Source organism: Paramisgurnus dabryanus, chromosome 4, assembly GCF_030506205.2.
Source record: "Paramisgurnus dabryanus chromosome 4, PD_genome_1.1, whole genome shotgun sequence".
In the NCBI taxonomy this organism is placed as follows: Eukaryota; Metazoa; Chordata; class Actinopteri; order Cypriniformes; family Cobitidae; genus Paramisgurnus; species Paramisgurnus dabryanus.
In genome coordinates, this window is record NC_133340.1 from 2,484,146 (window position 1) to 2,497,314 (window position 13,169).

The following is a 13,169-nucleotide window of genomic DNA, read 5'->3' on the forward strand; positions in this document are numbered from 1 at the left end:
ACCTTGGAGCCCCCCTGGCACAATCTTGCGGCCCCCAATTTGAGAACCACTGCTCTAAGGACCTATTATGTACCTAAAGGAACAATTTTGTACCAGTTAATTTAATTAAACTGTACTTTTAAAGGAATAGTCGTATTAAAACATTAATCGCGATTAATCACATACAAAATAAATGTTTGTGTTTGCGTAATATATGTGTGTGTTTGCTGTGTGTATATTATATACACACATAGAAAAATGCTATTTAGGTATGTTTTTTATTTATGTTTATAATATATTGATTATATATAAAATATATAAATGCACACATAGAAAAAAAATTATTTAGGTATATTTTTATTTATAATATAAAATAAAAATATATATAAAATATATATAAATATACATGTTAATGTTTCTTTAATGCAAACATTAACATATATATATTATTATTATATATATTTTTTTAATTATTTATTTATATATATATATATATATATATATATATATATATATATATATATATATATATATATATATATATATATATATATATATATATATATATATATATATATATATATATATATATATATATTTTTTTATATTATAAATAAGAGTATACCTAAATATCTTTTTTCTACGTGTGTGTATATATATATATATATTTTATATATATAATAATTACACACAGTGCACACGGATAAATTATGCAAAAAAACTTTTATTTTGTATGCGATTAATCGCAATTAATCTTTTGACAGCCCTAAAAGATTCACAACAGATCCTTTTAGATAGAGTAATGTACCCAGAAACATTGTATGTTTAATATACAAACTGAACTTTAGGGTACCACACCAGCGACAGAAAAGGTACAGTTTTGTACAAAAAAATTCTGACAGTATTTGCATTTTACAAGGATTTGATAGGTCATCCAATCATAATTCAAACTCAGGAAATTGTTTTATAAAGCGAATTTAAACACGTTCATTAATCATCAATACCATCATCAATTACTGCCATTAAATAATAAGAGCTGTGTTAAAAAAATAGGCTTTTTAAAACTTCCCACCATTAAAGCACAGTTCATATCTTTCAACGAATGAAAACTGTATAGTGGAAATTAATAATCATTTCTCTTTTCCATCGCATATTATTCAATCATATTAAGATTCAAGGCTTTCAACTTTAACACAAAAATGTAAATACACTGTCAGAAAGTCATTTTTATACACTATCATATTTGTACCTTTATGTTGTACTTTTTGGGGTGCAATATTATACCCTAAGGCAGTGGTTCTCAGCATGCCCTTCCCCTTATGTAAGGGTCCCCCCCAAAGAAACTTTATGACATAAAACACTGTAAAATGTTAAGTTATCCTGTGTAGTGCTGTTGGTTAGTAGCCTTATTTGTCTGAGTTTTAATTACAGAGAATTTATGATAAATAAATGTATTTTATACAATTTCATAAACCTTGGAGCCCCCCTGGCACAATCTTGCGGCCCCCAATTTGAGAACCACTGCCTATTATGTACCTTAAGGAACAATTTTGTACCAATTAATTTAAAGGGTACCAAATAGTTAACTGTACTTTTAAAGGAATAGGGCTATCAAAAGATGAATCGTGATTAATCACTTACAAAATAAATGTTTGTGTTTGCATAATATATGTGTGTGTTTGCTGTGTGTATATTATATACACACATAAAAAAAATGCTATTTAGGTATATTTTTTATTTATGTTTATAATATATTGATTATATATAAAATATATAAATACACACATAGAAAAAAGTTATTTAGGTATATTTTTATTTATAATATAAAATAAAAATATATATAATATAAATATACATGTTAATTAAACATTTTTCTATGTGTGTGTATATATATATTTTTTTTTATTTATTTTATATATAATAATTACACACAGTGCACACGGATAAATTATGCAAAAAAAACTTTTATTTTGTATGCGATTAATCGCAATTAATCTTTTGACAGCCCTAAAAGATTCACAACAGATCCTTTTAGATAGAGTAATGTACCCAGAAACATTGTATTTTTAATATACATGTAAAGGTACAAAACTGAACTTTAGGGTACCACACCAGCGACAGAAAAGGTACAGTTTTGTACAAAGAATTCTGACAGTATTTGCATTTTACAAGGATTTCATAGGTCATCCAATCATAATTCAAACTCAGGAAATTGTTTTATAAAGCGAATTTAAACACGTTCATTAATCATCCATACCATTATCAATTACTGCCATTAAATAATAAGAGCTGTGTTAAAAAAATAGGCTTTTTAAAACTTCCCACCATTAAAGCACAGTTCATATCTTTCAATGAATGAAAACTGTATCGTGGAAATTAATAATCATATCTCTTTTCCATCGTATATTATTCAATCATATTAAGATTCAAGGCACACCAAACAATCGCCCTCCTTGTTAAAAAAATTGCTCCGTCCAATCTCCCCGAATTTCAACTCAGTGTCAGTCAGTGACTGGTTTGTACACATGATTGGATAACCTTTGGTGTGAGAAAGACCGAAAGGAGAAAATCACTGCAGGTTTTCGGAACAGCTGGTAGTGTAAAAGCAGTCTGCTGCCATCGTGGTGGGCACAGACTGAGAAATCCCCGCAGGCAGGACAGATCCGCCCCCCAAAAAACACACACACGTACCGCTCGAACAATTGCACGCTCCACTCACTGCTGAGAGTGACAGTTTTGACAAATAGCCACCAAAAAACTCTTGTTGCTTTGCAGCCATTGTGCACAGTGAGGAATCAAGAAAGCAGAGGAAAAGTAACAGCGAGGAAAGGAATGGAACGAGAAAATTGGATGAAAAGGATAGGGGAAGAAAGGAAGAGGAGATCACTTTTAGAGAAGTCATTTCTACACTATCCAATGACACATTCCTAACCATCGACTCCCCTCACACCCCCCTGCTCTTACCATATCCATCTCATCTCCCTTAGACACACGGACACGGTTTTCAAGGACTAAGTAACAGACCCACAGCTGGTGCGCGAGCGCTTTTAAGCAACCCTCACGTACACACCATCCAGAAATAACCATAATAACAGCAGCACACAGTTTGCAGCCAGCGATCGACCAAATTCGCCCCCAGCTCTCACAAACAAAAGAGTAGGTGATAGTAACACGGTACGGTAAGGCAAACAGAGTAACGTGGTGCTGAAGAGAAAGATACTGTATACTCACCCCCCCTCCCTTTTTTCTCACTCACTCAAGAAGCTCCCGTATACGAGTCTCCTTTTTCCTTTTCTCGCTTTCTCTCACGCGCAGCGGCCGCACAAAAACCCGTTCGGGATCATCTGGGTTTTCATCATTTGTTTCCACTCTTATTTCTCTCCAGGCTTTTGTACCCTCCCTTTTGTCCGTGCTGGCCCAAAAAGTGCACACACATCCACACAAAGGGCTGCTCTTCCCCGCAGTAACCGGTCCCCTTCAGCATCTAGACACTAGGACAACATCAAAGCAACTTGGGGGGAACACTTCAGGGGCCCATTGTCTCCGGTCTGATCGCTTTTCTCGCCTCCGTCCCCCCTCCGGTTTGGAAGGCACTTGGTACGGTCCGGGCATTCAAGCCGAGCAGCTTTCACACATGCAGGGGAAGCTTGTCTCAGGCAATTGCTGACAAGCTACAAACAAGGCAGCCATCCCCCTTTCCCCGAGCGCACGCATGCACTCGTGGGTTAACTTTATTTAACAGCCCATCTCACTTTTGCATTCTCTATGGAAGGGTTACAGGGGTTGCGAGTTACAAGTTACAGATTAGCAAGAAGTTAGTGAGGTTTACGTCTACAACACGTATGAAAAAGCTACTGTGGTTCTCCCCAACACGGTTGGGGGCTTCCAGATACAAAAACGATCCCCTTGTGCTCTTTCTCCCAATCTCTGTTACTCGTGTAGGGAGTAAAACAACACACATGAGAGGGGGACGAGAAAAGTGAGAAGGGTACGGGGGTCGGATTCGTCGTCTCGGCCCTATAGCAGTAACTGTGAAGAAAGGGGGGTCAAGGGCCGTGAAAGTAGAGAGCGAGAAAGGGGTGACGGCGAGTGGGGGGAGGTGGAGGATTAAGAAACAATAAATCTTTAAACTGAGATTTGAAGAGTTGTGGGCTGTTAAAATGATGTTGCAATGTAAAGTTCGTGTCTTGCTCCCATGCAACATTTCTAAATATTTAAAGAATACTGAAAGAAAGAATCGTAGAACAAGGGATCCTAAAAAACGTGAATTACTGAGGGAAGGAAAATAAGAGAGACAGAGAGAGAGAAAGGAGGGGTAATGGCTGGGAATAGACAGATGTGTCAATCAGATTCAATTGTAAGCAGATGGGCACAAGGAGACCAGCAGCCTCTTTTCCAGTTTAACCAAAAACTGTCGCTAAGCTTAAAATTAAAGGTCAACAAAAACACAGATGCTTTTAATCGAACTTGATTCTTTAGAAGACGTTACCTTGTGCATTAAAGGAGAACTCAGGTTTTACCTCACTATTCAAGTGATTGATTTAAATAAGTTAGTAGCATTTCGACAAATCTGGTTGTTGTAGTCCTTATGAAAGTTTGATCGTGTCAATAGTGTAGAAAAAGCTTTTTGAAAAGTTTTGATTTGGCATGATCAGCCATGTCCCACAATTGGACCACATCGCTAGTACTCCTACTATTAAAAATATTGTTAATTAAAAACAGTTGTTTTACTTGTATAGATGGTTTTAGCAGGAAACGGCTCTTTTGGACAAATGCAACTTCTGGTAGACTTCCGTTTATTTCTGATAACAAGGAAAATAAATGACCTTTATATCTAACACGTATTAGGGGTCTTCAACCTTTTTGTGAGCAAGGCCTACCACAATGGATAAAACTATTGGGAGGGCTTCTTTTTTGATATAGTCTACTCAAAACTTTTTATTTTTACTTATTGATTTTATTGTTGTTTAAAGAGCACCTATTTCATTGCTAAACAACAAGGTAATTTTGTGTATTTTGTATAATACAATGTGTTCACGTGGATTCTTTTTCACATACCATAAATTTTTGTAGCTCCAGATTTCACTCTTCCTGAAATGCACAGAATTGAAAAGCGATGTGTCCCTGATTGGCCAGCTAATCTGTATGTTGTGATTGGCCTGAATACCTCTGATGTCAACAGGAAATGTGACGCTCTTTACCATGTTTGAAAGATTCGATCATAAAGCAATACTAACAGGAGTTACCTTATGAAATTATGATAATGTCGGTCTTGTCTACATCTCCAATTCCAGGAAGTAAATTGTTGCCTACAATCCGTGTGTTTGTTGTAGTACAAAAAAAATAGATTTACGTTGGAGATGATAACTCGCGTCTTCGCTTACCTTAGGGTTTGTACCTTTTGCTACCGTTAACATGTACTAATACAAACTAACACACCAAAGGAAATATAAAAACGTGAATCGGACAATAGGTGCTCTTTAAAATGTTAACATGCATAAAAGAAGGCAAGGTAATATAATTTTTTTTTTATAAAAATATTAAAATTTAAGCTATTAATAGAATGTGCTCTGGCCGACAACTCTCGCGGGCACCATGTTGGAGACCACTGTATTAAACTAATGTTACTAATAAATGTATACGATGTTAGCTACAGGTACTTGAATTCTTGCCAGACTGCCAAATCTTTCCGCACAGTTGTGACCCATGCTCGTCACCTCCCCTCGTCTCTACCAAACCAAAACATTTTATTTTCGACAAGATATTTGTTTCAGAGATCAGTTCAGACACTAGCCAGACCGATAAATAAATACAGACCGGAAGTTCAGTTCTATTCAGGCGCGTAAATGCAACAACGTGTGTGCTAAACCCTTTTTTTTTTCTCCTAGGGGGTTTTTCACCCCGGGGAGGCAGCCTTTTTGGGCTTTACCTAGCTTCCTCTTCAATACGTTGCTTTAGTAATACGTGCAATTATAATATTGAGTCATAGCCGCAGCAAATTTAACTGCTCATGCTATCATGTATTCTGTTGTGCTATCTGTCGTTTTCTGTGCTTTTCACTGCTTCTATTTATGTAAAGCTGCTTTGAAACAATTGACTTTTGTGAAAAGCGCTATATAAATAAAATTGAATTGAATTGAATTGAATTGCTGTCTGTTGCACTTACATAAATATGAACAACTTAAGAAACACATTACAACAACGTAACATTAATACATAAATATAACGAGAATAAATTCAAAATATTAGTTGGTCGAAGTCCGATGGTGGAGTGGGCAGCGCTCTGACATGCTGCAAACGCACTTCCGGCCACCTGAGTTCGAATCCCGGCCCGAGGTCCTTTGCCGATCCCATACCCGTCTCTCCACCCTCTCATTTCCTGTCGTCTTTCAATTACTGTCTATCAATAAAGGCAAAATGTCCCAAAAATAACTTTAAAAGAAGAAAAAATTAGCAACAATTTTCACACTATTTTTCTTGATCTAACTAATATTTTTAAGTTGAATTAACTCAAAATTTTAAGGCAACCAGATAACTAACTTTTGTAAGTTAAACCAACAAATCATTTTTACAGAAAGGAATGACAAACGCAACATGCAAAAACAACTAGCGAGCTCAGGTGCCGTTCTCATGTCGCGTCTTTTGTGCGTTCAAGTTTGTTATTTCAAATGTAGGCACGCGATATGCGCGCTCATAATGGAAGTGACGCGGTCGTGACGCGCTCATTTTTTCAGACATGTCGCACCGCATCGAGTTAAAACATCTCAACTTTTCAGAATGGCGCATGCACACTGCAGGTCATGTGAAAAGAACCTACGCGCCTAGTGTTTTCCATGCGTTTTAAGGTGTGACATGTGAACGGCCCCATAAACATAATACAAAAATGCCTTTTCGGAAATCTTTCACACGACGCGTGTAGTAAGAAACGAAGAAAAAACATAGAGAAGCAAAAACAAACGGTAAACTGCTTTCCTCGCAAGAGCCAAACTCAATGCATCCATGCGAATAGATGTCAATATGAAGTCCAAGAAATCTGTGACGAGTTTGTGCAGTTTGAAACAAAATAAAATGTTGATGGTCACTGAAACAAATTTCAAATAGTGTCTGACGCATCCATAACAAATTGTGAATTCATAAATGTATTTTTTTTAACTTATGATTGTATTACTAAAAGTATAAAGCAGATATCAGCTTTTAAAACACATCCCAGATCACTCTTAAATGTTCCAGATCCTTACTAATGATGTGGAAGCTGATCTGAAACCAGTTTTGCTTATGCTTGTTTAAAGGGATAGCTCACCAAAAATGAAAATTCTGTCATCATTTACTCGCTCTCATGTTGTTACAAACCCTGTATACATTTCTTTGTTCTGATGAACACGAAGGAAGATATTTAGAGGGATGTTTGTAACCAAACCGTCCATGAGCCTCATTCACTCCCATAGTATTCTTTTTCCTACTATGGAAGTGAATGGTTACAAACATTCCTCAAAATATCTTCCTTTGTGTTCATCAGAACAAAGAAATGAGAGTGAGAAAATGATGACAGCATTTTTATTTTTGGGTGAACTATCCCTTTAACCAGACTCAGTCTGTTAAGTCATTGACTGACTGGTCAGCAAACCCGTTAGTTTCAGACGCAGCTCGTGAGTAAAGAGTTAACAGCTAAATGTCTGGTTGCTGGTGTGGAGGGGGTGGAGTCACAGGACCGGCTTCCATTGAGAATTGAGCTGCCTATGATTGAGCCGAACTATTCACAGCCCGGGGGGAGAAGGGTCTCAATTTTGCATTTACCTTCCTTTGCATGCAGTGTCGAAACTGTCACATTACACGTATATTCTCATGGCTGGCGCTTTAATAGATATCTGTAAATGTGTGAAAACATTCCCTGATGTGGGTGCACATATCGTCCCTAAAATAATATTCCTATTATTAATGAATGGTTAATACAGTCATACACAATAAACGATTATTTTAAAAGACAACCTCGCATTTATGATTCAAAAATCTCACCTGCAATCATTTTGCATAAAATTCGGCCCATATATGGAGTGATTACCTTGTATTTTCTCTATACTGAAATGCTTTGGTGGATCTCTCAATGGTTCAACCCGTAACTGAAACTTGTTTTTTTTTAGATTTATTGGCCTTTTGTTACAACAAAATTGGAGTTCTCTTCCGCACAGGTCACCTATAAACAGAAACAAGAGGGAATACGATGAAAGAGACAGCCAGATACTTTTAACAACAGCGTTGGGAATATTACTGTAATTAGAAATGTTATAGAGATACATTAGAGATGTTTAAAGCCTCTTTTTATTGGATAAGAGAAGTAATCTATAAGTTAATCTTTTATATTAAAACAGATTACTGCCGGCTTTTGTACCCAGTGAATCTTTATTACCTCTATATACTTATCTGGCTCTATAGTGTAATAAGATAAATCTGATTTACAGTACTGTATTTACATAATAAGTGCAAAAAGAGACAATTGTATTTCATCCCATACTATTGTATTATTACAGGCCATGGCACATTTGGGCCGAGTCCAACAGACGTATGCATGCTGAACTCCACAGCCTGAAGGAGAAACGGACACCGGATAGCTCTGGGACTTAACGCACATGGGAAAAGAGAGATACGCTTCAGCAAGTATTCCCCTGCTCAGCCTGATGACATGCAGTTTCGTCCTGGATGCCGGGACACTGCGTCCATCACGTCATCACCACGGAGCCATGACGGGCGTCCTGAGAGCAATCATATCACAAAAACCTTGAGGTGGAAGATTGTGTGCTGTTTTATTGGGATACAAGGCAAGGATGTGCTGTAACATCTAATACTTACACTGTAAAAGAAAATGTTGAGTTGTTTAAAGGGACATTGCACTTTTTTTCTTAAATATGTTCATTTTTCAGCTCCACTAGAGTTAAACATTTGATTCTTACCGTTTTGGAATCCATTCAGCTGATCTCTAGGTCTGGCGCTAACACTTTTAGCATAGCTTAACACAATCCATTGAATCTGATTAGACCATTAGCATTGCGCTAAAAAATAACCAAAGAGTTTTAATATTTTTCCTATTTAAAACTTGACTCTTTTGTAGTTACATTGTGTACTAAGACCGACGGAAAATTAAAAGTTACGATTTTCTGCTATTGAAAATAACCAAGTGGACTATTTTCGGGCAGTGCGTAATATCACTACGCCTGTTGCAGCCATGTTACATCAAGTTCTTGATTATTACGCCAGTTTGAGAGAATAGTTCATGGCCATATCTGCCTAGAAAATCTCAACTTTTAATTTTCCGTCAGTCTTAGTACACGATGTAACTACAGAAGAGTCAAGTTTTAAATAGGAAAAATATCAAAAGTCTTTGGTTATTTTTAGCACGATGCTAATGGTCTAATCAGATTCAATGGATTGTGCTAAGCTATGCTAAAAGTGCTAGCGCCATGAGATCGGCTGAATGGATTCCAAAACGGTTAAAATGTAATGTTTAACTCTAGGGGAGCTAAAAAATTTGCATATTTTCAACAAAAGTGGAATGTCCATTTAAAAAGCCAAACTGTATGGTTTAAACTCATGGTTAGGTCAAATATGGAAACATTTTGTTGGTTAATGTAATCCCAACAGTTGGGTTTGTACATATTTTACAAAGCTTAAAACAACCCAGCATCTAAAAACATTTCATCATTTTTATCGTCTTGTTTTTAGCTGCGGTTCATCCTTACAACCAGAAAAAAACATATTATTTGTTTTGCTTTGGAATTGACTGCTTTAAAGTGTTTTAAGTTTTTGTATTTGTTGTGATGGAGTTGTCTCAACCTATACGTGACCTCAAGATATTTTAAAAGTCATGATCTATCTACTGTATCTTACCATCTAATCGTGTCTTTCAGAAGAGATGATGTAATGTGTCATTATTGCTGATAACTTCAAATGAAACGTCAAATCGTGCTTCACGGAGCAACTTGTACCATCAACAATTTTACATCCATTAAGGTAGGTGGATTTTTGCTGAATGAGCTCTCAGACCTTACTGGCACAGCTTTTTACGAACAAGAGGTTTTCGGTTTCGGGTTATTATGCCATCCTGACTTACGGTATCAGATATGAGAGACGGGTTTGTTGTCGCAGGATATATTTCAGTAACTGCAAGCTTGTCTGTAAGTACACATGGTGTACCCGGGGCATGTTGTCACACAGAAACCAATTCAATTAACTGTATTTTTACATGAATTATCAAAATAGTGGCCAAGACTAAAGAGTAAAAAGTGTGACAACTAGCCCCGGGCTCCTCTTTCTCTCTCTCTCGAACTGTCAGGAAGGCAAATATGTCCCCCATTGTGTCCTCAATATGACTTCAGAGCTCCAGCATGGCAGCACAAGAAGAAATTCAATCATGTTTTTGCTCCTGAGTGAATTGCAAAGGCCCCAAGAAAGCCTCAAGACCCTTCCCAAATGATATATAATGGGTGTGTTAAGTTAATACATCTTGCAACAGACAATGGTGTAATAAATGCATGCTTTTGCCTACTTGGCTGTGTATGTTGACAATGGTTGTGATTGTGACTTCTGCTGAAGTTTGAGCTTCCCCTAGTGGACATTTGGGTAGTTGCATTTATATTGAACAAATAATATTATTGCATATAGATGTTTACAGTTATATATGAGGGATGATGGGGAGTGCTGGACCAGACACCTTTGATAGGTGGACAGGTTATCTTACAAAAGCTAAACAAAACCTGCATCTCCATTGAGGACGGACTCAATGCAATCTTATTTCCTCCGGGACCAATTTACTTCAATCTATTTGAAGACTATGCTTGATTGAATCTTATTTAATTGTGGCCTGGATGCCCTAAATTTGATTTGACGAAATTGTTTTCGATCTCAGCCTTATGGATATGTTTCCAAGAAAGAGATGAAACATGATGCAAAGACTAGGTTTAGACATTCGGTGGCAAAGGCATATGGACCCCTAAAGCACATTTAAGATGTATAAATGCCAACTGCATAACATGACATGATTAAACCAAGTGGCATTTAAAAAAAAAGAAAGATTACAAACATCTTATAAAAAAGTATAAAAAACGAAATTTAACAGTAAAATTTGAACCTGGCTACACAGACAGGGCTTAAGCTTAGACTAAAATTTTAACACTACCGCAATCTACATTGTTTACATGCCTACACATTTGTATGAAATGAGACTTGAGTGAGAAGTTACTTTATGTTGTCTAATCTTTAAAGGGGCACCTATACAAAATCCACTTTTGGACATAAATGTGTGTTGGCAGTGTGTGAACACAACCACCCTACAATGAAAAAAATGGATTCACCCCTTATTTTTTAATTCCCATTAAACCAACGCAGTCTTGTTAGACATCCTGTTTTGATTCTTTTAGCAATGTGATGTCACACTGATAAAGCCCCGCCCACGGGCACTGACTGACAGTCTTGTTTTACCATACTTTCTGCCCATAGTGAGTTGGACGCTGTTGCTATTTTTTTCTGTGCTTCTTTGCAAAATCAGATCTAGTTTAACCAAAGCATCTTTTTTGGTAAGGCAGTGAAGAGCAATAGCTCATTTGCATTTAAAGACACACACACACACACACACACAAATAGGGACACTTTGGACATGCTATATAAAATGATCTATGGGGTATTGTGAGCTGAAATCCTTACATTAAATATTGTAAAAAATTAAATAACACTATTAATATGACTGCGTTCAAATCCTTTTAGACCCTAGACAGCCTAAAATGTTTTGAAGAAGGAATTCGTATTCGTATAAATTATATCAGAACGGTTGCTCAGCTTACCAGTTTCTTGAAACTACTGAATCACAATGTGCCCTTGGCTTGAGGTATACTATAGTATCATCCGCTAGGCTAGATCTCTTAAACGATAGCAATGCCAGGCCAAGACATAACCATTCCTGAGCTCTCCAGAAGATTACATCTGATGCTTGTCATGCCCTGGCAAGGTCACTGTAATATTTTGGAGCTCTTATATAAGAGTCACGCAGCCGGGTTCCCAAGAGTCCTCCATTTATAACATTGACAGGTGTTGTGTGAAACTCAGCCTGTCCATTCGTTGGAAGGTAAGTCGCTTTAAAAGCAAAGAAAGGTTAAAGGAGTTTTTTTACTATAAACCACACAAACAATGTGTATTACACCAAATACACAGTGTAATGTGCTTTTTGGCAACAAATTTGAGCCCTTGATCTATATCTACACTCACCTAAAGGATTATTAGGAACACCATATTAATACTGTGTTTGACCCTCTTTCGCCTTCAGAACTGCCTTAATTCTACATGGCATTGATTCAACAAGGTGCTGAAAGCATTCTTTAAAAAATGTTGGCCCATATTGATAGGATAGCATTTTGCAGTTGATGGAGATTTGTGGGATGCACATCCAGGGCACGAAGCTCCCGTTCCACCACATCCCAAAGATGCTCTATTGGGTTGAGACCTGGTGACTGTGGGGGCCATTTTAGTACAGTGAACTCATTGTCATGTTCAAGAAACCAATTTGAAATGATTCGAGCTTTGTGACATGGTGCATTATCCTGCTGAAAGTAGCCATCAGAGGATGGGTACATAGTGCTCATAAGGGGAAGGACCTGGTCAGAAACAATGCTCAGGTAGGCCGTGGCATTTAAATGATGCCTAATTGGCACTAAGGAGCCTAAAGTTAGCCAAGAAAACATCCATAAACCATTACACCACCACCACCAGCCTGCACAGTGGTAACAAGGCATGATGGATCCATGTTCTCATTTTGTTTACGCCAAATTCTGACTCTAACATCTGAATGTCTCAACAGAAATCGAGACTCATCAGACCAGGCAAAAAGTCTTTAACTGTCCAATTTTGGTGAGCTCGTGCAAATTGTAGCCTCTTTTTCCTATTTATAGTGGAGATGAGTGGTACCCGGTGGGATCTTCTGCTGTTGCAGCCCATCCGCCTCAAGGTTGTGCGTGTTGTGACTTCACAAATGCTTTGCTGCATACCTCGGTTGTAACGAGTGGTTATTTCAGTCAAAGTTGCTCTTCTATCATCTTGAATCAGTCGGCCCCATTTGACCTCTAGCATCAACAAGGCATTTTCGCCCACAGGACTGCTGCATACTGGATGTTTTTCCCTTTTCACACCATTCTTTGTAAACCCTGGAAAAG

The 13,169-nt window shown here is 37.2% G+C and overlaps 1 protein-coding gene across 1 annotated transcript in view; it reads right to left on the minus strand.

Annotated features, from left to right (window-relative positions):
- The window catches only part of bcl9 (BCL9 transcription coactivator), a 139,516-nt gene extending 136,039 nt beyond the window's left edge, over positions 1–3,477 (minus strand). The window contains exon 1 of the mRNA XM_065295406.2: positions 3,211–3,477. The gene's annotated coding sequence lies outside the window, so the exon portion shown is untranslated. The remainder of the gene's footprint in view (positions 1–3,210) is intronic.
- Between the last annotated feature and the right edge of the window lie 9,692 nt (positions 3,478–13,169).